Source organism: Fukomys damarensis, unplaced genomic scaffold, assembly GCF_012274545.1.
Source record: "Fukomys damarensis isolate Sample0158 unplaced genomic scaffold, DMR_v1.0_HiC HiC_scaffold_23, whole genome shotgun sequence".
Lineage (NCBI taxonomy): Eukaryota > Metazoa > Chordata > Mammalia > Rodentia > Bathyergidae > Fukomys > Fukomys damarensis.
In genome coordinates, this window is record NW_022900935.1 from 59823969 (window position 1) to 59827943 (window position 3975).

Below are 3975 nucleotides of genomic sequence, written 5' to 3' on the forward strand. Positions count from 1 at the left end.
AAAGGGCAGGGAATTTAGCTCAGTGGGGCCACACCACATGCCTCACAAGTGAAAGGATCCCAGTTTGATCCCTGGTACCAAAACAACGACAAAGAGACGACAACAAAAACAAAAAACAGTCACTACCGTTCCCTGCTCCCTCTTTGGGTATAATTTTCAGGAAGGGCTGTCTTCCAACACATGGCAACCTCAGTTACTCACTCACCCCTTCTCGGTAGCGGAAAACTTAATATCAATTCTGGGTGCGGGTTTCTGGTCATTTAGTCACTGACACCCAACCCTTACCACCCCACCTTCCATTCCAGCCAGGATTGGCTAGGTGCACCTATGCCACCTGGTGGTCATTGTGGAAGACACTGTTTGGAAAATAAAATCGATGAAAGGAACAGAGCTCACCTTCTGACACCTATGTGCATGCCTGTGCGTGCACCGTGGGGGGCAGGGGTTGGCCTCTTCCTGCCCACTTTCAGCGCAGAGAGAGGCGCCTCGCGTGGGGTGAAGGGGAGATGGGGCGGGGGGCAGGGCGCCCCCCCTGTTCTTTTGGTGCTCTCTGGATCTTAGGAGCATTTACAAAATTTTTTCTGGGAAGAGAGACGCCTGCCTGCGGGCCAGAGAACCTTCACTCACTCCGTGTTTCTGTGTTTATTTACATCTTTATCTTTCAATTAGTTGTTAGGCTTCCCGCTTTTGGCTTCAGAGAAGAGAGGGAAGAAAACCAGCAGATGTTGTGTTCAAAAGAGAAAATGTCTCTGGGACTCACCGTTTTCTCTTTTCCTTGAAGAGTCATCGCTTAGTGTATGTTTAGGATCACGTGTCCGTCCCATTCTCACCTGTGGTCATTGTCAAACTTATTTAGTTTTTCCCCCTAAGCCCTTATACTATTTTCCAATGGGGCAACTAATGTTTTCCTTGACTGGGCCCTGAAGTATGCCAAAAGCATTAACAAATATGCATCCTGAGCGGGGGATTTGGCTCAGTGGTTCTGCTGCCTGCCTTGCAAGTGCAAGGGCCTGAGTTCAATTCCCAGTACCAGAACAAAGAAAAAAGAATAGATACTGTAGCAAACAGGCATCCTGGATTTGTGAACAAATCCCCACTTCTAGTGCCTCTGGACTAACACAATAGGTGTCGCCTTTATAGGGAGATGATTGGATAAAACTTCAAAATTTTATACAACAGCTACAAAGTACAGCAAAGTTTTCAAGCTTGCAACCAGGTCTAATGTCTCTCAGCAACCAACAAATGAGATTCTTCATCAAAAAAGACCATGGGAAATTTTTTCTCTAGTCACAGTTAATATTAAGATATGGTGTGGTGCCACTGAGCTAAATTCCCGGCCCCTCAGATATGGAAATACAGAGGCCCTGGTTCTGCTGCCTGCCTCAAAAGTGCAAGATCCTGAGTTTGATGATCCCTGGTACCAAAAGAAAAAAGAAAGAAAGAGGAAGAAAGAAATATAGAGGCCCTGATCTACCCCACATTCCTAAAACTCCCATGATGAAAGACAATGATCGGTTTACACAAATATTGTCAGATATGGGATGAACACATTTGGCTGATGTCTACTAGCATTCCCTTGTTGAAAAAAAAAAAACATTTATGATAGAGCAATGCCACCCAAGATATGGGGTGGATTCCTACCCAGGGCTGTAATCACATTGTTGTGTGGAGACACTGACTTCTTTGCTACTGACTGGAGTAGAAGAGCTGGAATAAGATGGTCATCCCCTAACAGTGCTCAATGGCTCTGTGGTAGAAACCTATGACCTTGGTTGCCTCCAGGGCAATGGGAAGATGTATATTAGGATTTCAATGGGTCCGAGGGTGCTGGGTTAAAGCCATAGATCAACCAGCTAACTCCCAAGTCTTGAGACATCGATGGACCAGGTCAGTTTTCCGCTGCTATGATCATCTGGCTGATACCTTTAATCTCCAGATAGGACTTGAGGCTGTAATGCGGCACATTACTAACTGTACACAGAGAGCTCTAAATGACACTTCAGAGAGTATTTCATTATTAAATTAGTAGAAGTAAAAATGATGAGAAAAGCCATTCTACAAAACAGAACAGCCCTAGATATTCTAACCGTAGCACAAGGCAGAAACTGCACCATTTTCCAAACAGAATACCGTTTATGTTCCTCACAGCCCTGTAAATGTGTCCTCTGCATTACATGATCTACGTTCACAAGTCATTGCAATGTCACACTGCAATAATTAATGACTGACTGTGGTACCAGGTTCTCTGGAACAACCTGATGGAAAAAAAGTCCTCATTTTTGTGGCTAGGATACTAGCATTAGGATTCTTGTCTGTTGCATGACTCGCTATTGTTATGAGCTAGTATCTCATAAGCCTTCATTTACAGACTATTGAAAGATGATGCTTTTTCAAAAGACAGAACCCTAGGAATTTGGCTCAGTGGTTCTGGCGCCTGCCTCATAAGCACAAGGACCCAAGTTCCATTCCCGGTACCAAAAACAAAAAATAAATCAGAAGACAGAACCCAATATTCCTACAGCTCCTTTAGATCAGTCAGGATGAGACTTTTGGTCCTGGCCAGGCAGGATCAGCACCTCTCCTCAACCTGAAGTACTCACTGAAGAGGGAATATCGGCCTTCTGCAATCCCTTAAGAATAAGAGACTGAAGACTTGGGGGTGTCTGGGTGAGGTGGGATAGAAGAAATAAAATCAGGTACAAAAGAGACCAGGAAATTGAGAATATTAAAAATGCACTTTTAAAGAAAATCTGCAGCTTCAACACAAGCCCAATTTATTTATTTTTCCCTTCTCCCAAAACAGCAAAGCTGAGCAAGCTCCTTTCAGCTACACATGGGTCTGCTCATTCACCTTTCACCTGAAAACTGCCTTTTCCTCAGCTTTCTCCAGCCAGAAAGCAGCAGTAATGGAGACAACCTGTCTGACTCTGCTGCAGGCAGAGCAGACCCAGCCCCGAACACCAGGCTGGGGGCTCGGGAGGATAGGGGCTCAGGGTTCGGGGCCTGAGCTGAGCAAGCTCCTTTCAGCTACACATGGGTCTGCTCATTCACCTTTCACCTGAAAACTGCCTTTTCCTCAGCTTTCTCCAGCCAGAAAGCAGCAGTAATGGAGACAACCTGTCTGACTCTGCTGCAGGCAGAGCAGACCCAGCCCCGAACACCAGGCTGGGGGCTCGGGAGGATAGGGGCTCAGGGTTCGGGGCCTGTGGGAAGGAGACAGCTGCCTACCTCCCCCTCTTACCCACCGCAGCTCCACAGCCCAGAGGGAAGAAACTGAGTCAAAGGAGAGCAGGCGGGGCTCACGGCTCAGGGCAGCGGTCAGGCGGAGTCAGGCCCTAACCTGCGTCCTCTGGGAAGAACTGAAGGCCGCCTCAGCTCCGCTTCAAAGAGAGGAAGGTGAGGAGGGAAGGAGCCCGGGTTGGCAGCCGTGCACCCTCCCGGGTGAGAGCCCGCCAGGCCCTCTGGATAGAAGTCAAGGGCTCCAGGTTAGATCAGATGGAGGGGTGACGCTGGACCATCCCCCTCTTCCCAGCACGCACCCCTGCCCCAGGCCTGCGCCTCCCACCCAAGGCTCCCAGAGGCTGTAGAGGTGGGGGCTGCAGGCCGCGGAGGGCTGGGGCAGAGGGAAGGCAGAGGGCGAAGGACTCTCCTGCCTGCTGGCAGCACTGGCTCTGGAGTGCGTCCCGGACAACAGGCAACAGCAGCGCGCGTGGGATGGGCCTCCCACCTCTGCGCCCGACTCCCTGGGGTTGGGCAGCCTCCTTCCCGCCTCACCTTCCTGGTACCTTTCCCTCCATCCCGCGGGGACGCTGCCAAGGCTCCAACTTCCTTGGAGGGCGGGATGCCCAGCAGCTGCGGGGACAGGAGCCACGGGGCTGCGAGGGGCTTCCGGGCAGAAAGGGCCTGAGTGGGAGAAGCGGGGCCCAGAGTCACCGGCGGGACCCCGTGGTGGGGGCAGAGCAGCAGGATCGGGGC